Here is a 24,061-nt window from a genome sequence, read left to right on the forward strand (position 1 = left end):
CATTGGGTACCGAAGCCGATTTAAAGGACAGGTTACAAACCACAGTTAATAGTTCCACAACTTCACACTTGAGTTCTTTCAGAACTGTTGGGTGAATGCCATCCGGTCCTGGTGACTTGTTAATGTTAAGTTTATCAATTCATTCCAAAACCTCCTCCGGTGACACTTCAATCTGTGACAGTTCCTCAGATTTGTCACCTACAAAAGCCGGCACAGGTTTGGGAATCTCCCTAATGTCCTCAGCCGTGAAGACTGAAGCAAAGAATCCATTTAGTTTCTCCACAATGACTTTATCGTCTTTAAGCACTCCTTTTGTACCTTGATCATCCAGGTGCCCCACTGGTTGTTTAGCAGGCTTCCTGCTTATGATGTACTTAAAAAAACATTTTATTACCTTTTGAGATTTTGGCTAGCCATTCTTGAAACTCCTCTTTGGCTTTTATTACATTTTTACACTTAATTTGGCAGTGTTTATGCTCCTTTCTATTTACCACACTAGGATTTGACTTCCACTTTTTAAAAGATGCCTTTTTATCTCTCACTGCTTCTTTTACATGGTTGTTAAGCCACAGTGGCTCTTTTTTAGTTCTTTTACTGTGTTTCTTAATTTGGGGTATACATTTAAGTTGAGCCTCTATTATGGTGTCTTTAAAAAGCATCCATGCAGCTTGCAGGGATTTCACTTTAGTCACTGTTTAAGGGATTTCACTTTTAATTTCTGTTTAACTAGCCCCCTCATTTTTGCATAGTTCCCGTTTTTTAAATTAAATGCCATGGTGTTGGGCTGTTGAGATGTTCTTCCCACCACAGGGATGTTAAATGTTATAATATTATGGTCACTATTTCCAAGCAGTCCTGTTATAGTTATCTCTTGGACCAGCTCCTGTGCTCCACTCAGGACTAAATTGAGAGTTTCCTCTCCCCTTGTGGGCTACCATAAGCTGCTTCAAGAAGCAGTCATTTAAAGTATCAAGAAATGTTGTCTCTGCATTTCATCCTGAGGTGACATGTTCCCAGTCAATATTGGGGTAACTGAAATCCCCCACTATTATTGAGTTTTTAATTTGGATAGCCTCTCTAATTTCCCTTAGCATTTCATCATCACTATCACTGTCCTGGTCAGGTGGCTGATAATAGATCCCTAATGTTATATTCTTATTAGAGCATCAAATTACTATCCATAGAGATTCTATGGAACATGTGGTTTCACTTAAGATTTTTACTTCATTTGATTCTACATTTTCTTTCACATATAGAGCCACTCCCCTCCACCCTCCCACCCCCTGCACAATTTATTCTGTCCTTCCGATATATTTTGTCCTCAGTCCACCAGGTTTCTGTGATGTCTATTATATCAATATCCTCCTTTGTCACAAGGCACTCTAGTTCACCCATCTTATTATTTAGACTTCTAGCATTTGTGTACAAGCACTTTAAAAACTTGTCACTATTTATTTGTCTGCCCTTTTCTGAAGTGTCCGAATCTAACAGAAAGACAGAGAAAGTGTAGTACAGAGAGATGACGTGACTTGCCCAGGCTCACCCAGCAATCCAGTTGCAGATCAAAGAACAGACCCCAGGCCTCTTGACTCCCACTACAGTGCTCTAGGCACTGGAAGTACCGAAATGACTTCCTGCCATATGCATACCTATAATAGGAAATACTTAATACTTAACCTTTACTTAAAAGTGTATGACAATCAGTGGTGGCAAAGATACAACTAGGGTACTTGATTTATTTTATGTTGCTCACTGCTGTTAACTGGTAACGTTTCCTTGTACATCTGCTCCGTGTGTTTAAGCATAATATTTTAGATTTCCCTTTCTGAGACTGAGCTGGAAAGTTTTGTTCCAAACTATATTAGAAATGTTTATGAGTCTTATTCTGATAGGATAATTGGTGACTGAAATATAGTGCTGAAAACCAGGAGGAGAAAAAGTATGAGAACTTGATGTATGGTATTGTCTGACCGCAGAGAGACAGGCAACAGTACTAAGATGTCTTTGCTTTATTAAATGTAGCACCATATTGACACCTTCAGTTGATACACTGAACAGCTACAGCACAGACAGCAGCAGTACAACATTCCCTGTGCTCCTAAGCCTTTCTACTGCGGCCACCAGCAAAATACTTATTAGTAATATGTGAGCAACATCCACCAAGTCCTGTACTGAGACCCATTTAATATTGGTCATCAAAGAGCAGTAAGTAACTAAGCGCACTCACTGCTCTAGATTCAATCCAGTGTGACTTAAAGGTGACTCTCATAGGGCTATTCAAAGTTTTTTCAGTAGAAAATTGGTGTTTCAACCAAACAGGAGTTTTCTAGGAAAGAGTCTGCTTTTTAGGGAAAAAACATGGAAAACTGAAAACCTAAGAACTGAAAAATCAAAACAGCCTAGTTTCTAGGCTCATCCCTGCCCCATCCGATCTACTGCCATAAAATGAAACTTTTGGGGCAATAAAAACAAAAATTGCATTTGGGATTGGGTTGTTTGTTTGGGGTTTTTTGGATAAAAAGACATTTTCTAGTTACAATCTTGATGAAGACAGCTTTCCATTTTTGTTAAAATTTCCTGTAGAAAAAAAAAAGAAAACATTTTCCATATGGTTCTAGTGACCCATTACTAAACCACTTTTGCCATTCAGCTTCTCACCCTCAGTAATATGTTTATTTCAAAGACACCCTCCCACAAAGTACTCTTCATTATTTTTGTATTATGACAGCAGTGCCTAGAGGTTGGGGGCCATTTCACTAGACACAGTAAACACACACAATGACAGTTCCTGCCCCACAGAAGTTACATTCTGAATAGACAAGGGGAAAACAGGCATTTACATATAGATCAAGGTTTGCAGAATCTGATCCAAACAACCCAATTCCACAAAGCCTAGGGTTGCAGTAGTGGATGCTTATCTTACGGGTTTTCCACTGGTAACCTAATACTGGAATTATTTAAATTCAAATTTAGCTATTCATGCATGCAAGTGCTATTTGCTGATAAGAATATGCTGAATTTCTGAGTCATACAGTTAAATCCTCTAATATGGCATTCACAATCTGTCACCCATATACTCAGCTTGTTCTTTGTTTATGAGTGTTGTAGCAATTCAGAGTATATTATAAATTGTGCCCTAGGTTAGATAATCTGTTCACTACACAACATGATTTAGTGAAAATTGCAAGTTAGCTGCAAATCTATTTAACTGTCTTATGTATGAATCCTGGCATAAATACATTTGGACAGTAAAAGAAAAAGGATGGCTGTCTTAATATTTATCTTATTTAAAATTTTCAAAGGACATTATATAAAACATGTCTTCAATTTATTACACAACATAAAATGCCAGATGACAAAGTACAAAAACCTCAAATAAATATAACATGTTTATGAACATACCAAACATTCTGGTACATACAGAGCTCACTGAATAAAAAGCAACATTTACATAGTTACCATAGTGTAAGCTAAAATACCACATTTATTTCCTACTCTAAAAATACTGAGGTCTCTTTCATACTATTGTATTATTAACAGTGGATATATGTTGCCTCTTTAATGATAAGGACCATATGCTCTAACATCCATAGGCAGGATTATAATGTATCCATTTTAGCTCTGAGCTATCTATATGTGTTTTATGAATACATGGTCTAGAATATGGTCTAACTCAGTAATATGCCTAGGAGTGCAGATCTGGGGGATGTAAGATGAAAGAGAACCATTTGCCCAGCCATAAGTTTAAAATATGTAGCAGGTGGTAACCAACCCTTTAAATCTGAAGTGCTTCTGCTCTAGTTGAAAGCAGACGCTACCATATCTTTGAAGCTGGTCTTTGAAGATAAAGGGACATTTAAAGATTAGAAGAAACAAGACATTTAAAGAGAAAGATATGAGAAGACAGTCTTTTTCCTGACCAAGCAACAGAAGAAAATAAAGGGCCTGATCCTGCAAATGCTTACGCATGTGCTTAAAGTTAAACACATAAATAGCTCTGTTGAAGACAGAGACTACTCAGGTGTTAAAAGTTATACATTAGTGTTTGCAGGATCATGGTCTAAACTTGTATATCAAAAAGAAAAGAGTATTTTAGTGGAACTTCTCCCTATATCAAATGCTATTTTTATTTAATTTAGAATTTTCTCTCTTCTTCCTTAATCTCTGCTGCACAGAGTCTGCTAAGGTAGTGAATAAATACTCTTTATAGCATCGGCAGACACACACACAAAAAATTAGAACTGAAACTTCCTTGAGGTGGCTACAAGTCTAGCTGCAGTATATTTGCCAAAAGCTTGCTAAGAAAATGCATCACCAATTCCCGGTCTACTAGAGTGCATCTGTGATTTACCTCAAAGATTTCTGAAAAGGGACTTCTACTGAACTGAAAAATATGCTCCTCAGATTTCACATGTTACTTAGAAGCATATTGTGCTGTTCTGACCACAGAGCTCAGAGGCAAAAAGTGCATGCGTTAGTACTACTGGCATGTATTAATGTCTCTCCTTTAGATCAAGTGATAGATTTATATTTTTGAGATCCAGAAGTTACCGGCTCATGTCTCAAAAGGCATGGATTCACCACACTAAAAAAAAATCCTATCGTGCCACAAAGGAACTCAGAAATAATCTCCAGGATTTGGTCAGTGGGAGTTGAGGGTACTCAGAAGCTCCCAGGAAATGCTGAGCAGCTCACAGCAGCAGACATTAGGCAGGAAATTAAGAACTGAAATACAATAGCCCTATGATCCATCTGGCATAGTATTCTATTTCCAGCAGCAGTCAGCAACAAATGCTTCAGAGGAAGGTGAGACTCCACTTTCCCCAGCTCCCATAGTGCACCTAGAGCTTGATCCAAGGTTCACTGAGGTTTAATCTTAAAGTCTGGCACAAGAACAAATGGATATAAACTGGCCATGAACAAATTTGGGCTTGAAATTAGAAGAAGGTTTCTAACCACCAGAAAGGCATGGTTCTGGAAAAGCATCCCAGTTGGAGTTGTGGGGGGGAAAACAACATGGTTAACTTTGAGAGAGAGATGGAGAATTTTATGAGTGTAATGGATGAGACAGTTGCTTGTGATGGTGTGGGGCAGGCCTCTGAGGCTCACTTCCAATTTATATCTTATGTTCCTTAAAGCTCATGCTTCAGGTTTCAGCTAGCCACTGGCAGGGAGCCAAGAAGAGACTCACACGCCCCCCCATCTTCATTGTATTCCGTTCTTATTTTTTAGCCTCTAAAGAGGCAGGGATGGCTACGGCTGGAGATGGGACATTGGAAAGCAAGGGCCAGGGCTCTGAAGTGGTACTAAGCATCCACTCTCTCGGGTGCTTGGCTGGGGGGTTCTTGCTCAGAGGCTTAGGGTCTAACTGATCACCATATGTGGGGCTAGGAAGGAATTTTTCCTCAAGTCAGATTGGCAGTGACCTTGGGGTTTTCCACCTTCCTCTGCAGTGTGTGGGTGTGGGTCACTTGCCAGGATTATCTGGGTATATCTCACTTAATTATTCCCTGTCATTGTGAGGGCCTCTAGCAGTGGTTGCACTTTAGTCCCTCCTCTTCTGTGCCTGGGGCACGTAATAGTCTAGTCTCATGTGGGCTGTAATACTTTGATCCAATTTTGGTTGTTGGGTTTAGGACGCAGGTGCTGGTTGGTGTTGGTGGCCTGTAATATACAGGAAGTCAGATGAGACAACCTGGTGGTCCCTTCTGGCCTTAACCTCCATGACCAACAGTGGCCTTTGGATTAGGCCCCTAGATACTTACACCAACCCCCATGAAAGGAAACTTGTCTTTGCCCAGCCACTGGATCACCTTATTTCTACACCAAGATACTCAAACTGATACAATATTCATAAAAATACAGATCTCCCCCAAATTCTCCACGTACACCCTTAGGTGTTGAGATTATCTGTAAAACTCATTTTCTTGAATTTATGCCACCTTAAATTTATTGCTGAAAATGAAAGCCTTTTTCTCACCACACACACATATTTGATACAGCCTATTAGTAGACAGAAATTATTGTCTGTTCTGTCCTGGATACTTTAATTTTGTTCTTTGTTTTGTTTCCTTTTACCTGAAAGGAATGATTGACAAATGCATATGGTTGCTCTGTGTGTATGAAAGACATAAGAGAAACTTAACTTAAAATGTAATAGAGCCCCAAAGTTGCTAGTTTAGCTTTTGGCCTACCCTGCATCTCTCCTCTTCGTTTAACATACAGTGCAAAATAACTTGAGTCCAAACTGCTGTAGGCTATTATTTAAATGAAAGATTTAACAGCTTGTGGCAGCAGAAGGTTCTCATCATCAGAGGATAGTAATGATTACAAAGAAGAAGTTTTACTGCTGCCTGATTAAGTTGCTTGCATTGGCAATAGTGCAGTTATCCTTCCTTTTTTAAACAAAGTTGCTGGTATCTTTTACATACACAAAGAGCAATCATATACTTTCTCAATTGTGTATTTTAGGTTAAAGGAAACAAAACAAAGAAGAAAAGTCAAGTTTTCAGGAGAACAAATAAAACAAGTTGTCTTCCACTAAAAGGAGGAGGTAACAATTCTGCCTAACAAATCAGCAGCTGCCTTTGCAGACAGCAACCCAGCTGGTGTAAATCCACATAGCTCTACTGAAGTCAACAGAACAACAGTATTACTTATATACAGCAGCTGAGGTCTAACTCTGTTCTCATCAAAGTCAATGGTAAAAATGCCCATAGAGAGCAAATAAAAACAAAGTTAGATCAATGGTTAGCATGTCTGAAAAGCCCATCCAAAACCCAGCTTCTTAACACCACTGTGATGGCACAAGGGTGTCTAATTATAACCCTACTCACAGATCAAAATGTTTAATTCATGGTTAATGGGGATAATATTCTAGCTTTTTGGTCCATTTGGTATTTGGTGAGGGGACTTAGCAAGATCAAGTATATTTAAGAGTTTTTGTTTTATTCTTCAGAAAGAAAGAAATTGGGAGAATCGAGTGAGCTGTCTGCCTGAAGTCAGAAGTTACCTGATGGAAAGTGCGACAAGAATGGGGTGGTATCTTAGTTTTTAACCACACCCCTTAATAGTGACATCTATACAGTTTGTGGGATTTCAAACATGGACTCCAATTCTGAGGGGAATATTAGCTCCTTACTCTCCTAAAAGGAAATTTGCACTGGCCTAGCTATTCTCCATGGCTCATGATAACCTCTCCCACCCAAGCGGAGGTCATGGAAGCTATTGCTGAGGGGAATGACCTTCAAAAGGGAGACAGGAGAACACAGACATTGGGAGTAAGAGAGAACTGGGAAATATCTATTATTTTCATGATTATTGTGCATGCCTCTGTGTGTTTATGATAGAGTTAGATCAAAAGTGGGCTATTAAGGGAACCAAACAGGAAAGGTAAGACAATGGCTTAGTTAAGGAACATACCAATGAGAGACAAACAATATACCCAAATTAACAACTGTGAAGAGGCAACTCCTCAGCCCCAAACCTGGTGACATGGCTGTTTTACCAGAGCTGAGAATCTGGAGATCACAAGGCACTAACACTCCACCCTGCAGAAAGGGAGAGAGAAGTTGTCAGCTCTTGCAGGGTGACAGCCACTGACAGACAGCCAGGGTCTGCAGCAAGCAGGCTGTACCGTGGTTTCCAGAAGAAAAGGACGAATAAAACAAAGCCATGTCTACATGGGGGATTAAGGGGAATGCCAAGAATAATAGTCCAATAGCTTTCTTGTTGTAAATCCACTTCTCTGAGTGTTCTGCACCTTTTGGCAAATAAACCATTCTTTGTTATGAAGAAACTGTGCCTGTATCGCTATACACTACAGCTTAGTGAATAAGGATTTTTTTTTCCACTGACAATTTAAAAAACTGTTTCAGGTGAAACAAAGTGTTTTGTTTAGATTGAGTAAAAAAAAATAGAAATTTCAAAATGGAAAGTAGTCTTAAATCAAAAATCAAAATGTTTCCTTTAAAAAATATCCAAATGAAATGTTCAGATTTTTTTCAGAATTTTGTTCTTTGTACTGAAACAATTCAGTAAAATCAACACGAATATGCAAAATTTTGGTTGACCTAAATCTGCATTTTTGGGTAAAAAAACATTTTAAGCAAAAAATTTCATCCAGCTCTTTTGCACACTATTCCTGTCCACAGGTTCCTGAATGGAAATTCTTTCAGGTTACAAGCCTGTTGGGCCTGGTAGATATCACAATTAGCTACCAAGGTCTGAAACTCAAAGCTGTAGTTAGAAACTATGACATTCTGAGCAGGGCCGGCTCCAGAGCCCAGCGGGGCAAGCACCTGCCTGGGGCGGCCCTTTCCCGGGGGGGCGGCAGGCTGGGCTGGCGGACCTGCTGCAGTCATGCCTGCGGGAGGTCCACCGGAGCCCCGGGAGCAGCGGACCTGCCGCAGGCATGACTGCGGAGGGGACGCTGGTCCCGCGGCTCCAGTGGACCTCCCGCAGGCATGACTGCGGACGGTTCGCTGGTCCCGCGGCTCGGCTGGACCTCCCGCAGGCATGCCTGCGGCAGCTCAACCGGAGCCGCCGGACCTGCGAACCGCCCGCAGCTGCGGGAGGTCCAGCCGAGCCGCGCGACCAGCGGTCCCTCTGCAGTCATGACCGCGGGAGGTCCGCTGCTCCCGCGGCTCGGGGGCGCCTCCCGGGCATGACTGCTTGGGGCGGCCAAAAACATAGAGCCGCCCCTGATTCTGAGGCATAGTCCAGATGAGCAAGAGATTGTGTCACCAACTGCCCTGCAATGTTGGGTGCCTCACCATGCTTTGCTGCTGTAGCTCCCAGCCTGGACCACTCACACACAGCATGCAGATCACACCCTGGGTGTGTGCGTATAGCCGCAGCCTACCAACATCACTCCACCCTGTAAGGGGTCAATATGCAATGGTTTGCTACTTTAACTGGACTTACCTAAACAATTCAGTTTAAACACAAAACTGGATTCGTTTTGATTAAAAAATAAAAAGTTCATTTAACTATAAAGAAAAAGATTTTAAGTGAATACAAGTATAAGGCATTAAAGTCAGAAATGGTTATGAGAGAAAAAATTAAGTTTTTAGGAGCAAAGATTTTACCTTGAACCAAGTCAAGTTTCACTTCTTTCCACATGTTCCCAGCAACAGAGCTGACCAAATTCTCCAGCCAGGATATCCCCCCATACCCAAAGGGCTGGTTCCTTTGCCTACTTAGGTAAAAAAGATAAGGGGGAAAATAATAGATCTTGGTATGGTTTTGGCCTTCACTTTTATAGTCCAGTCACTATAAAGTTCCCTTATATTTGTCGGACTGCACAAATCATGTCACAGAGTAGCTTTTATATTGGCTATGGCATCACAGACATGATTGTTGCAGCACGACAAATACGAGAGAAGGCTCATGAACAGAACAATGACCTGTACAGTGTGTTTGTTGACCTGACCAAGGCCCTTGACATGGTGAATCACAGGGGAAACTCCTTCATTAATTTGGTTTCATCATGACATCATGGCCAGGGTGATGGAGTGTGATGACTCATCAGAAGCCTTCCTGTCACCAAGAGCATCAAACAAGGATCCATAATGGCTCCAGCCCTCTTTGCCATTGTCTTTTCTGCCATGGTATTGTTCACATTCCAGGTCTTTGATAGAGGTGTACACATCTGGTTCAGATTGTATTGGTGTCTTTTCAATCTACAACATGTATATTATAGACACATTTGTATGTGTTTAGTATATAAAAAACTTATGTAGAACTTATTTTGTCCCATTTTCCATGAGCCAAAACCTGAGTAACCATGTCTCTGGGCAAAAATGCAGGCTAAAGCACCATTCCTCAGCTTGCTTCTGTGCTACCAGAGCTGTATCGAGATCCAAATGTGAGAAGCTCTACAGGGAGTAGCCACAAAGTTGCTCAGCCCCATCAAATACAAAAAGTCTGTGAGACTGAGTCCCACTGCCATAGAATATAACTGAAGTGAGAGTGTGGTTGTGGGGCCGGAGAGGGGAGGTTGTGTCCACTGATGGCATTGCACGGAAGTAAGTTTTCCCTGCTCAAGTAACAGCAGAGCACATGCTGCGGGACCAAGATCACTAGAGATGAGCCTGTTAAGGACAACCCGTGCAAGGATCTTCCCTGCTACAGAGAGTAGTGCAATTCCACAGTGGTTTCCATCACTAGATATGCTTCCCTTTATTTTGCATAGTTGGACTATGAAAGCATCCTTATATTCTGGGGGAATGGCACCCTGTTCCCATATAGTTGTACACACATTTTACATGCACAATATACATGCACACATTTCAAGATCACATATTTTATATATAAAACATGAATCATCCATTCGTAAAATGAAGATGATGCAGTAATTGAGTTTATGGACTTCAAAAATGCAAAGAGATTGTTTGTCAAAGTCTCCCAGATGTGCCCTCTCTAACAATTGATCCACATTCCCACTCAAACACTACATTCAAAGAATGTTAGAGATGTGCTAGAGTGTTGATATCAAAGAAATTCACAAATAGAAAACAACATAAGTAACGTAAAAGCTTCCTTGAACTTGCTTGTCAGCTTTGTGAGAGGCACATCACTGAGATCCTGAAAGAAATTACTGCAGCTCTCTGTTTGAAGCTGAGAGTTATTGACCAAATACATTTGGAGATCTTCCAACTTGTTAAAGGTGCCAATGATTCATGTATGCAATTTTGGAAGAAAGAAATGAGCTTCAATAGCTTGTTTGATTTTTCTGTCAGAAAGTCAAGTTGCCACTTGAAGTTGTTCAGTACTACTGTCTTTCTGAACATGCTGAGATGCTTAGGTGAGAGATGATGAAACTATGCCACCAAACAACCCATCTTCAAAAAAATGTTTCATTATAATAAAACTGTACCCCATGGCAAATCTAAATTTAACCCAAGAAATTCTTCATTCTTTTTCTGGCATCACTGTGCTAGAATTGTCCAAACCCATGTCTTGTTTTAAACAATTTAAGCCAAGATTTACAGGAAAGGTCCTTAAATTTCATTCTAAAGTTTGCACCTCCTCAAAAGGTTTGCTGAATGATATACAGGACACAAAGTTTGTAATGCATGACAAAGGATGCTATGTGTTTGCAATTAGAAAACAAGACAGACAAGGTACACAGAAAGCTTTTGCCGGGCAGTTTGGAAAGCACATTTCTTGTTAAAGTCAGTTCCTCAGTTTGCAACAACTTTCACAATATATAGGGACAGGGTAATTAAAGTGGCCTGATGCAGAAATAGTGCATCAGCCAAGCAACCCTAACAAAACCAAAACACACACAAAAAAACCCCCAGCTCTTCCCCACCCCCACCCCCCAAAAATTCAGGTGTGACATTTAACAATATAGCTTATTTTACTGTCACTTATTTCATCAGTGTTCATTCCAGATGCTTCACACACAAACACTTTATCAAACTTTTAATCCCTGTATTTTGTAGATATCAGAAATAGATGGAAATAGAATCCTAGAAATGTAGGACTGGAAGGTACATTGATAAGTCAACTAGTCTAGTCACCTGCACTTAGGCAGGGCTAAGTATTATCTAGACCATCCCTGATAGGTGTTTGTCTAACCTGTTCTTAAAAACCTCCAGTGATGGAGATTCCACAACCTCCCTAGGTAATTTTTTCCTGTGTCTAACCACCCTTACAGTTAGGAATTTATTTTTGCTAATGTCTAAACTAAATCCTAACAATTTTTTAAATCTTTCCTCACAGGTCATATTTTGTAGACATTTAATAATTTTTGTTGCTCTCCTCTGGACTTTCTCCAATAGCTCCTCTCCATTGTCTACTGGTACAAAAAATGTTCTCAGAAAGGAATGGTTGCATATTGTTCTATAAAAGTGGTTATACAGATTATTAGTTCATGCCAGTGGAAAAAATGAAATGCATTGACTTGGAATGCATGATTTGAGAGATCCTATGGGAAATCTTCATTATAATTAAGGATAGATTAATTGGTTTGGTAAACAACCACTATCTGAATCTCAGCCCAAAAAGATAACTGGTACACATCTCATATTCTCTAGGGTGTAGCCTTTGAGATTTGAAGGCATTCTTGAACAAATAGATGTTAGCGTTGGGGATAATATCGGTAAAGATGGAAGCAGGGATATGGAAGGCTGTTGAAAGTTGAGGGAGGAAAGTGAATGGTGTAATGGGTCAGTCATGTAGTACAAGAAGGAGAAATGAATGTAAGCAAAGTGTTAGCATCAGATGCTAAACAAAACATGGTTATGCTATTGAAATACCCCTGCCTGATGATCTACTCAGTGAAAGTACTCTACTTGTTGATGGGAAGGAAAAAGAGCTGCTGCTTCCATGCCCCTGTTCATCATTGTGTTATTTGGAACACCTCACATTGCCTACTTATATTATGAATCATGGTTCTGTTTAGCCTATTCTTCTTGCTTTACATCCATCCAACATGTTCAGAGTATAGAGTGGCACACTGATCAGCGGGAGATGTTCTTGGAGCAGACCTAGTATGTTGGAAACATATAGGGGATTCTTACCACTAGGATAGAGGAGAAAAGGAAAAAGAAGTGGGGTACTGAGGTATAACATCTAGGTAGGGTAAGAAGGAGAAAAAGGGACCATAATAGTGACAGAAGAAGGGGGTAAAAATAATGGGGGGAGACACCAGAGAGATATGTAGGGGGATTGGAACAGGTATGTTGCAGAGGGGAAGGGACACTGAGTATCAGATAAGCAAAGGGAGTATAAGTACCATCTCTCTTTCTATGATCTTCACTTCCCAGAGAATAACAAGGAGTCTGGTAGCACCTTAAAGACTAACAGGTTTATTTGGGCATAAGCTTTTGTGGGTAAAAAAACCACTTCTTCAGATCTGAAGTTGCCACTTGTAGTTGTTTAGTACTACTGTCTTTCTGAACATGCTGAGAGATGAGGTGAGCTTATGCCCAAATAAATCTGTTAGTCTTTAAGGTGCCACTGGACTCCTTGTTATTTTTGTGGATACAGACTAACACGGCTACCCCTGATACTTGACATCTTCCCAGATAATATATTCCTTGTTGCAGAACAGGAAGAAGGTGAGAACATGATTCTTATGGGTTGTAAATACTAAGAAACCACCTACATTCAGGCTTCACCCTCTAAAGGGAGGGTGAAGAACTGGACAAAACATCATCCACGCTAGCAAAACGACCAGAAACATCAACAACCAACTGAAGGAAATGATTGTAGAATGATGGAGACATTCAACAATGACTTCCAAGGGCTCAGTTCTGCTTCCGTCAATCATTTTATGTAGTACCTTATTCTGTGAGGAGTCCCATTTAAACATGTGGGATTTCTTGCAGAGTAAAACACCACAGAACAAGAGTAACATGGGGGCAGAATCTAGCTCAATAGAAATAAAATTTCCTCCCATAAATTAGAAGTAACAAGTTCTAGTCATCATCAGAATGGGGAAACATATGCATTAATACCTGATCAACTGAAACCAAATTTGAGAGTGACACACAGATGGGAAGCAGGGGCCCTAATCTCAGAAATGAATAAAGAAGACATCATAAGGTTTTGATAAATAGTGGATTGCCACAACAGAACACACAGTGAATTAATCCTCTTTGCAGATCACAACAGTAAAGTACAAGGAAACTAAAATTACTCAAAGAAGGATTTTCTAAATGAAAAACTGACAATAAGCTAAAGTATAAATAGGCAAAAATAAGCAAGTGTGAGATTTGCTGCATTTCCTTTCAGTTTTTGTTTTATATTATTGTAGTTAGAGGTTTGTATCAATGTTCTGTTGCTTTCAAGATGGCAATGATTAAACATGTTATATAGCAAGAAAAGAAGAATAGTGATTACATTGCTTCTGGAAAGCTCAGTCAGTTATGCTATTACATACAACTGCATCCAGGGACTCAGGAGATGGATTCAAAGTGTAGGACTGACCCTGGGGAGTAAAATGATGCAGTCCCAGGAAGTTTTGGTGTTTGAAGAAAGCTTTTAACAAGTGGCAGTGACCAGTCAAACTGACCTTTCATGAAGGCTGGCAGGTTGAAAAATTATTAATCTAACCAAATAGCAATAGTCAGAGAAAGTGAGATGTCCTGAGATTCTTTTAAACATTGTAAGATACAGTGATAATAGGGGAAGTATCTATCATCTAATAAATGGTGTGTCTACTTGTCTTCCTAGGGAAATGTTGGAAACCCATCATATGAATCAGTAAAGCCTAGACTGGCTGAAGCACTCAAAAATATACCATAGAAAAACCCTTCTCTGACTTTGGTATTAGGTCATCTCTAATCTTTTGAGTATGATTCTATTTATATAATTTTCTTTTTTCCTGAAGAGGCCTGAAGTCATTTAACATGTATCTATCTCCTAACAAGCTGGTTTTACAGACAAGGGGCTACATTCAGAGCCAGTGGTGCAAGGAGCAACAGAAGCTACAGTGGCAGTAGGAGGCTAGGTGAAAAGGTATATAACCACAGCTGACAACTTTCGCTTAGTAAATAAGCGCCCCAAGTTCCACATTAAGCCAAAAATCAAGCTAATTCCATTTCAAAACAAGCCAATCCCTAAAACCCCTAACACTCTATGTGACTAGATCCCCCCAGCATGCAGTCTGGGATGGTGGCAGGCCCACTGTGCACTACTGACTCTCTCCCCACCCTTGACCCTGCTTGCTGGGAGCCAATAAAAAAAATAGAAGCAACAAGCTACAAGCCAAACAAGCAACAAGCCAAAAATTAGCCAACTAGCAACTCACAAGCCAACTAAGCCAAAAACAAGCCCAATTTCTGCATTTTTTCCATGGGTTTGGCATGTCTGTGTATAACATGGTGGTAGCATCTGCAAAAGAATTAGAGCTATTCAACATTTTTCAAATCAAAAGTTTTAATGCAAACATACGGCTTATTTTCTAAAATGGGCGGTTTGGTAAGAACTCAATCTTTTTCAATTTTTTTTTTTTTTTTGCTTTTTGCATCATCATCAGAACTATTTTGGTAAATGCATGTTTCCCTTAGTATTTTGACAGTGGCTTTGTCAGCATTTTTAATTTTTAAAAAATTGATATTAAAACATTGGGGGGAGACTAAAAAATTTGGTCCATTTTCACCCTGGAAACAAAACGAAAATGGAATGAAAATAGAAACAATTTCAATATTTCATGCTGCTGTTTTAAAAATGTTTGGGCTCATTTCTGAAAGGGACTAGGCTTACTCCAAGGTCAGTGTAAGAAAACCAGCAGAGGTGCTGCAAATGGTGCTGCTTCAAAGAATCCTCACATGACTCAGTCATTTTATTGTAATCAAATCATAAACTCATGAGCAAGCATTGCTGGGCTGGCATATCACCATATAGTAATATAGAAAAGGTGTTATCTACACAGAATGCAGCAGCTGTGCAAGGCTTATAGTATAACAGCAGCTGGAAGTTAGTGTGTGGATGGGTTACCAACACATATACTTAGAGATGCCACAGGATCTGAGTTGTACAGTGAAAACTACAACTAACATAATTAATTACTGAGCAGTAGTAAGAATTTATATGTCCTAACTTTGGTCACCTGACATTATTTGGAAACTGCTCTTTTTCCTGTCTCCGCACTCCCTCTGACCATGTTAATGAGGGCAGCCATCCTGCTAAGGGAACTGACAACACTGCAGTGGGCGACAACATTACTGGCAAGAAGCTGTAGCTGTGAAATGAAAAGCCTGTTTCCACAGTAGTTTTGTGTGATTTGCATTTTAACTCATTCCTATGTAACTGAACGCAGAAGATACCCTCCAGCTAGCATATTTTAGTGCAAAGAGTCCTCCAAGGAAGATATAGGGAGATTTGGATTTAGGTGCTCAGTATGCTCTTGTCCCCACTCTGACAAAACACATGATTATTAGGAAGATGGGCTATCATACTATACACCTTAAACACTATCATATTTCTCATCTACAGAAAGACACAACATGGCCTTGCTGTTTCAAATGCATTTTATGTAATGTGTTTCTTCTATAGCCACTCTCTACTCAGCCCAACCCAGAGACTAACCATTTCCAAAAACAAAACCAAGGCCAATCTTCATCTTGGCAACTACAGATTTCAGGTGGGGACCTTGGCAGAAAGCCACCCCAGTCTTCCCCATGCAAGTAGCTGAAACTGAGGTTCAGAATATGTGGATATTTATAGACATTTGCCACTTTAGAATTGCCATTGCACATGACCTCACATTGGCATTTTGGGGATGCAGAACCAATACACCATTTAGACAGCTGATTACAGTTCAAAAGATTCCTTCCACAGTAGCTTGCCACAGCATGGCATCTGTGCAGATTTAAATTTCTGCTGAAATCATTCACCTCCTTACACGACTCAACTAATGTAACTTCAAGTTAATTAGATTTACACCTCCTTACACCAGTGCATCCTAATCTAGTCTAGGGCCTTGAAGTCTAGAGACCTTGGAATAAATCCATTCCTGGTGTAATTCACTGAAACTTCAGCAGATTTGAAACCCTGTATTCCAGCTAAGAATTTGGCCCCAAATTTCTAGACTACTAAGACATCATTTTCTCACTAATTTTGTATGACTTTTTATTTATATTTTCCAGTTGCCTTTGTCAAGTTCTTTGGATGTATTAAAATTTAAAAACACAGGACTCAATACTAAACATATACAAACTAAACTTTAAATATTGAAGTATTGCTTTAAAGGTAAGCATGTGTGTAAGTATTTACAAAACCGAGGCCATATCAAAAAACAGACTTTGGAACAAAAACAGACCAACTGAGAACATCCCTAACTCCAAATGAGCTTTACCCCACTACCATCTCAATCCCAATCAATCGCCTCACTCCCAGGAAATGCCGGAAGGAGAGGGAGTCTTTTAGTCTGTACTGAATGTTACACAATCCATGTTCTGAGAAGGAAATTCTCTAGCAATTCTCTTACAGAAATTATGCTGCTGCTGCCACCACCCCACTTCCATTTAAACCAGGCAGCTGTTAGCTCATATAATAGATTTAGCAGCTAGTTTAATAATCTGAGCAGGTGCCCTACTCACTGTAGCAGCTCTTCTTCCCACCAAGAGGCACGTGGATTTCATTTTTCTGGAACTCTGTTAAGCTTCCACGTGGCTGCCACTGACAATTTTGCACTGGGAGATAAAGAGATTAGAGAACTCTCAGAATCCTTCCTTCCTAGTTTTATTTTCCCCTTAGTCTCTCTCTTCCTTTTTAGATAGTAATCATTTACAAAGGCTGAAGTCTATATTATAGCAAGTGATGCTGTTTGCGCTGGAGACAGTAGCCTCTGGAAAACATGAGTACTAGTAAGACAATTTTGAACAGATGTGTCCAGCATTTTGTGCCAGTTTCTGAGCCACTGTAAACAGAGCTGGCTCCAGATTTTTTGCCAAGCAAAAAAAAAAAAAAAACCAGAGTGCCACCGCTAATGCAAAAACAAACAAACCGGAGTGCCGCCCCTTGAGAAGTGCCACCCCAAGCACATGCTTGGAATGCTGGTGCCTAGAGCGGGCCCTGACTGTAAATCACCATAGCGCCACTGAAATCTATAGAGCTATGCTGATTTACACCAGCTGAGCCATCACATCTAAATGCTCTCAGTTTACACAACAGTGGTAACACAAGAAGGATTCAACAAAGAAGGGGATTCTGTTTTGGGTTGTGTGTTTGCTTTTTTTATTTTTGGGTAACAATCCTCTTCTTTGGAGGAGGTGAGTAAATATCTAGCAACAGCAAGTCTGAAATTCTTACTAGAAGTTTTATAAACTGGTGAAATGACTCAGCAAGAAACAAACATCCACAATCAGCCAGAAGTAAAGTGATAAAATAAAAAGCAAGGGTTTCTAGTTTGTGATCTATCCCCTCACCCCTAATCTAGAACCTACCTTTCCACAAACACTCTCTCAGCTCTTTGCCCAATCAGCCACTCTTATAGCCTTCTTCCTGAGCACCTGTGAAACAGCCAGGAGGAGCTAAATTGAGTTAACCCTTTATTTACCAAGGACCAGGAAATGCCCTATACCCATTCTGAAGATGTCTTCTCCAGAGAGGCAACAAGATCAGGTGAAAGTCTTGCCCTCTTCCAAATCTTTTAGTTCTTTCAGTTTATAAAGATTCCACCCCCCATTTAGTTGCATGTCAAATGAGAATATAAATTTACCTAGTTTTTTGTGCTGAAGGATTATAAGGAATACCCTTTTCCCCTACAGATAAGTTTTTATTTTAAGGGAAGGTATCTGGTTCTAACTTCACAAGGTTTCATTTCAAAGGTCATTACTCCTGCAAGCGGCTCATGTTCATTACATGATTTAACATATACAAATCAGACATGAGGTGATCATCTATATACATCTTATTTTAGATGAGTACAGAGAGTCTTATAATTGAGAAGAGATGTTTGTGTGTGTTGGGGAATATTTCATGCTATGGATCAGCTTTAGGGCCTTGCTTAAAGCATCTAGACCGTAGTGACGAGGAACCAATGGAAAGAAAAGTGAAAGAGAAGATTCCGCTTTCTCCAAGTATTCAACTCCAACTCCAAGTGGATTGTGGGCCTAGCTTTTAAAGCTCCTTTATTAAACTCCAGCGCTTTCCCCTGGGGGCTGGAACAGGGGTGAAGGTCTCATCCCATACGTACTTATATACAGATAAACACCAAAATGTTAATCAGAGGCAATGGGGAACTAAAATCACACTAATGTAATTAAAGGACTAAAAATATTTTAATAAATCTTTTAAATAAATATGTCACTGATGGCCCAAGACCATTTGCCATTACTCTCCAATCAAATTATTGAATAATGCACACATTGTTGGCATCATCTGTCAAAAACTTTACAAAGCATCAAAAAAAAAAAAACAAGTCACATTATTCTAGTGCTAAGTAGAAGGATGAGAGAAGACAGCCTGGATTGCAGCATATCATGACAGAACTCAGCAGGGATCTCTACAGGAAATGTTACAAAGCATATTTCATTTGAAGCAATGAACTTTAATGGGAATTTCATTTTACACATGAATGTACACTGTGAGATAATCTTCAGTCTGTTTATTCATCAGCTAGAAATCAGGATTAGAATGTGAAGGTGACACGAACAGTGAAATTTATGTTCCTGAAGTGTAAGAAAAATTGGTATTAACCTTTTAATGATGTTTCATTCAAACCTGATTTTTATTTTAAAAGATACATCATTATTTGCTAAAATAATCCCATTTTATTTACTCTGGAATATTAAGCAGGAGAAGAACTACAAGGGCAAAAATAAAGTATCAGTGATTTTGTGCTAGATACCTACGCTACGTGTTCTGAGGCAATACTCTAAATGACACGAACAGCAAGTTCATCATCCCAGCAAAGCAAAACCTAATACAGCTTTTGTACATTTACCCCAAAGGTCTATCTGTTGCTCTTGATACACACACACACACACAGAGCTTCCATTGTCCCATTTTTCCAAAGCATCTAAAATAGCCTCAGTAAATATACTATGAATCTTTTAAATATCACTTAGCAGAGGGAGGGAAAGGGGCAGTTGGCTGACTCAGGTGATTGATAATGGAAGTACAGAGTAGCTCTGTGTAAACTATCTGAAACCAGGGGCAAGGCAGGGATACTTCATGCTATCAGGGGCAAGGTAGGGAATATTCCAACTCAAACTCAAGGTGTGTGAAGCACAAGAGTTGAAACCAGAAAACAGTTCAAATGAACCCTTATAAACCAAAACTGTTGCATTATAATAAACATCCCTCTGTCATTAGATCACCATTATGATATTGAATAGGTCAACAGTAACAGAAAATTATTTCAATTTGATAGTTATTTGGTGGCTTATATGAAGTTATTATGCAATGTCACTCAGTCCATTTACTAGGTCTTCACATCACAAAAACCATCCTATCTAGCATGTGAGCTTCCCCCCGGCTCTAAACACAATACAAAAGCTCTAGCAGATCAGAACTTACCCCTTTCCTGAGTTTTGGTTTTATTCAAAGAAGGAGCTCAAAACAAAACAAAATACATCCCCGTCTATTTCCCAAAGCTCCCTGGGCTGTTCTCTAAGAATTCCTTAATACACACCCTGGGTACTGTCCCTCTGCAGAGTCATTCCCACCTCCCTCTTATCCAGGTGGAATAACAGACCACCTAGACTCTATTTTCTAGAAAGATCAACGCCTCAAGAGTATGTGTCTTTCAGGCAGGCACTGCCATCCTGTTAAGGCACTAGTTAGTAATCTTCTTGGAAGTAGCAGCAGATGTGCTCAAACTTCTCTCATATACTTAAAGATGTTCCACAAGCTCATGTTTGCATCCATCCTACTTCCCCCCAGTCCCCAGAAGGCAAAAAAAAGAGAATCATATAGAGGTAAAATTATCTATAAAAATAGGAAGAACGTGAAGACAAAACATATCTGGCTCTGTCCTATGGAGGAAAAACAGCAAGACCACCACGATAAATTAGTTGCTTCTTATAAAGCAACTGGCAAAGAAAAAGGTGATCTCACCTTGCCAAATTAGAAGATATAGAATATATCTGCTTTACCACACACAGTCTGGGAATTGCATCCATTCAATTCATGAACAAATAGTGGCCCCATTAAACAAGAAATGATACAGTCGATCAAACTAACCACACTACCCATCTACCTAAAACAAAAATTACCTACAGCAGCTAAACCTAGCCCAGTTCTCATAGTTGCAAAACTGCCATCAAATCAGAGAATCTGTATTGTAGGGATAGAAAATTGTAGCCCTTCCACAATTGGAACCAGACACAGAAAATAAATTCTTTAAAGACCAAGGAACTTAAGAATTTACCGAGATCTAAGCCTGTTTGCAAAACAAATTAATTTCTACTCTGAGTGCATTAAGCAAAAATATATCATAGAAAAGCATTTTTTGTATCTACTATTACAAGACTTTGTACTTAAGTTTTCTCCATTGGCCTTCTGCCATCTCACCCAATAGCCAGTTGTCTCCAATAACCAGTCTCAGTTACTTCAGATTCTACCCTTTACTGCAAATGTTCAAGCAATAACTTATCTAAGAGTGGAGAAGGAACTTCATCACTAAACTGGAAGAAACCAACTGGTTAGCTGCTTAGAAAATTGAGGCATTGCTGAGAATGGTTAGGGCTGATTGTTTGTCATGCTATCACAGAATGTGTGATATTGCCTTTTTTTTTAAAAAGTGACAGACATTTGACATGAGCTTCTGCAGTATTAGCTAGTACAGAGTCTCAAGCAGGGCTGAGAAACAGTGTGCAGGTGCAGTGTGGATCCCAGGCAGATTCAGAAGTGAGATGGAGAGCAGCAGTGTGTGGAATGGTACCTTTGAGAGGCACTGGCGAGAGCTGGTTAGAATGGGTTGCTATGCTAGGCAGAGGTTCATGTTATGTATGCAATGCTCTGACACCACAAGCAGAATCAGCAGAGGACTGAGTGACAGTAGAAACATGTGAGTGCAGACTCAAGGCAGTGCAGCAGAGAGCCAATGTATACACAAAGCCTGAGAATGGCCTTTTAAGACAAATGTGCAGTTTTCATATTTGGCATTGCAATCCTGGGATGGAGAATACTTAGTGTAGCTGGAATCTTTAGAGAATTTTGCTGCCAAACTCTAAGAAGTTTCTATAGAGCATGTGAGAGCCGAGATTTTTCCAGAGGCTTGTAACTTGGCCAATTTTGGGAACCTTTACTCAGGAATAGCAAAGGTATATTTCTGACACTAAGCTGATCCCCAGCACACATACATTACCAAATTCCAAGCCTCTGCTTCAAAGCATAGAGGCCTTAGAGCTTTTCAATGGAACAATTGTAAGATTTTTTTGAATATGGGTAAAACAAAATATTTTCCCTTCATCTCATTGTCAGAAAAAACTGAACCATTTTAGTTGAAACTTCCCAAAAAAATGCAGCCTGAGGCAGACATCTGGCATTAAAAAAATAAAAAATAAAACCCTCATCTGAATTATTAGTTTGGCAAACTTATGAGCAACTGAAAACACAGTCTTAGAATGGGAAGTGCTGGGAAACATCTTAACTATAAGTGGTGATACCTGCATCACCTAAAATATGTCTCTGTGTGCATGTGTTACACTTGCTGTCAAACTGTCATAGTCTGAGAGCTATGAGCCTGATCCAATACCTATTGAAATCAATGAGTTTTCACTGACTTCAAAGGATCATACCCTATACCTCTAATGTCCAGAACCGCTTATCCCCAGGATACACATATACTTCTCAAATAAAAATCACTTACAAATGATTGTGAGAGTGCAATATTATATGAGTCATACATTATTCTGTTCTCCGACAATTACCATCAAACTACTGGCATATGTTTTCTGGATTTAAATCCAGAAATTTTATATTAATCTGATTGGAGGAGATCCATAACCTTTGTTATGAATGCTAGTAGGCATTGATTATACGACTGAATTGCATGAAAGAGATTTGGAGGCAGCTAATTGATTCTTAATTGCCAAGGAAACAAATTTGGAATCTTTCAATATCCAGTGCCAGGCCCACACTCAGTTATTGGAAATTAGCACACAAGAACTGTTTTAAATTGGCAAATCTCATGTGTCTTTTGAGTAACTCCTATGCTACGTGATTATGGGTCATATTTAAATGGGGAATAATGTTCAGTGCTTCAACAAGTGATTTAACTAAGCCACATATATAAATAGGACTCTTTGCAGACACCAGGCCCCTGAAAATCTACATCTCATCAAAAGGACAATCAGCTCTCTCTCCCTCAACCATGGAACCAATTAAGTACAATAGCCAATACACTTTAAAGTTTTATAAAGTAATGGGCATATCTTAGGCTGCCTCGCATTATAAACATCCAGAATTACATTCCAAAAACTACATAATCTTTATAACAACTCCTTGTAAAATATCATTATACTTTCTACGTTTCTGCTTTTATCAAATATTGCAGTATAAACGGGAGGGAAGGGGGACAATTCAAACCCAAGACATGACCTCAAACTGAACCTGCTGTAGTGAACTCATTTCTTCTGTCCTAATAATTTCATTTTCATGGTACAGCTAGAACAAAAAGATGGTTCACTACAGAAGGACTCAAGAAGTGTGAGAAGGCTGTTAGGGATTTTTGTTTGCTCCACCAAAAGCAGAAAGTATTGGAAATCTAGTAAAGAAGCTTGTTCTCACGAGATTTCCAGTTCAAATTCACAGATTCTCACAGGTCTGTTTAGGGAGGATAAATATCCAAACTTTTGGTGTGTATCTGAAATTAATTTTTGAGTGTTGCCATCACAAACATGTAATATGTTTTGAACCATTGAAAATGTGTGATCTGCTGCTGAGAATCTTGGGCACTAAAGAACCTTTAGATTTCATGATTTGCTATGACTTAAGAAAAAAATATTTTGTGAGCATTTACTACTTTTAGCCGCAGGATAATGAGAGTATGCATTTCATTGTGTACAAATGACCTTGCATATCAGCCATTATTCTAGCTATAATCCAGCTTGTCTCTTAATGCAGCATCTGGAAGGTTTGAATGACATTCATTACATTTGGATTTTTAAAGGAAAGACTTGTCAAGCCCTTGACATAATAAGCAGTGATGGCAGATGCCAATCATTTTCTCTCTGACAGCCTACATACATATTTTGGCTTGGATTTTGCAGCACACAAGACATAGCAAGCAGGATCAATAGAGTATAAAGATGCATTAAGTTACATAGGCTGAATGCCAATGACAGCAATAAGCATCAACAATATAAAATTACTGTTACATGAGCAAAGCAGCATTTGGGAGCAGCAAAGTGAGAACACTGCTATGTAACAAGAGAGATGATGATCTACACTGGAAACACATACATGGCAGTTAAACTGGAAGACAGGATTCTACAGCAGGAAGCCCTGAACCTGAGAACAGGGATCTGCTCTGTCTTTGACCCTATCAATTCAGTACTCCACGAAGTCATAACATATCCCGTCCACACATCACGACAAATCGCAGGGCTTTGCCCTGTGCCCTTAGGGAAGGCAATGAATTTAAACCTCTCTT

General features: G+C 39.5%; 1 long non-coding RNA gene across 1 annotated transcript in view; it reads right to left on the reverse strand.

Moving 5' to 3' along the window:
* The window catches only part of LOC123378185, a 108,375-nt gene that overhangs the window by 30,471 nt on the left and 53,843 nt on the right, over positions 1-24,061 (reverse strand). Inside the window, exons 2-3 of the long non-coding RNA XR_006582497.1 lie at positions 17,904-17,969; positions 17,058-17,150 (exon numbers count right to left, since the gene is read on the reverse strand). This is a non-coding gene — a long non-coding RNA (uncharacterized LOC123378185). The remainder of the gene's footprint in view (positions 1-17,057; positions 17,151-17,903; positions 17,970-24,061) is intronic.

The sequence above is a fragment of the Mauremys mutica genome, chromosome 10, assembly GCF_020497125.1.
Source record: "Mauremys mutica isolate MM-2020 ecotype Southern chromosome 10, ASM2049712v1, whole genome shotgun sequence".
Taxonomy (NCBI): Eukaryota; Metazoa; Chordata; order Testudines; family Geoemydidae; genus Mauremys; species Mauremys mutica.